The following is a 262-nucleotide window of genomic DNA, read 5'->3' as shown; positions in this document are numbered from 1 at the left end:
ATCGTTTCCCTTCTTTTGCAGTGGTTATTTTTAAAGCGGAATTGGTTTTGCTTTTTTAAAAGAAAATAATTTTTGTTTTGGGAAGCTTGCCCTTTTTGCTTTCACAAAAGTTATTTTATTTCACAGATAATAAAAAAAATGATATAAAAAATGATAAATTTATGAAAAAGTTGGCAAGGAAAAAATGCGACATAATGCGAACAAGGTTTTTGCCCTTTTGCAACAAACTATTATGTGTGTTATATTTAAAAAGGTGTAATGC

This window comes from Penaeus monodon, chromosome 30 (assembly GCF_015228065.2).
Source record: "Penaeus monodon isolate SGIC_2016 chromosome 30, NSTDA_Pmon_1, whole genome shotgun sequence".
NCBI classification, from domain to species: Eukaryota; Metazoa; Arthropoda; class Malacostraca; order Decapoda; family Penaeidae; genus Penaeus; species Penaeus monodon.
The sequence above is the reverse complement of the archived record's forward strand: the minus strand, read 5'-3'. Positions refer to the sequence as shown.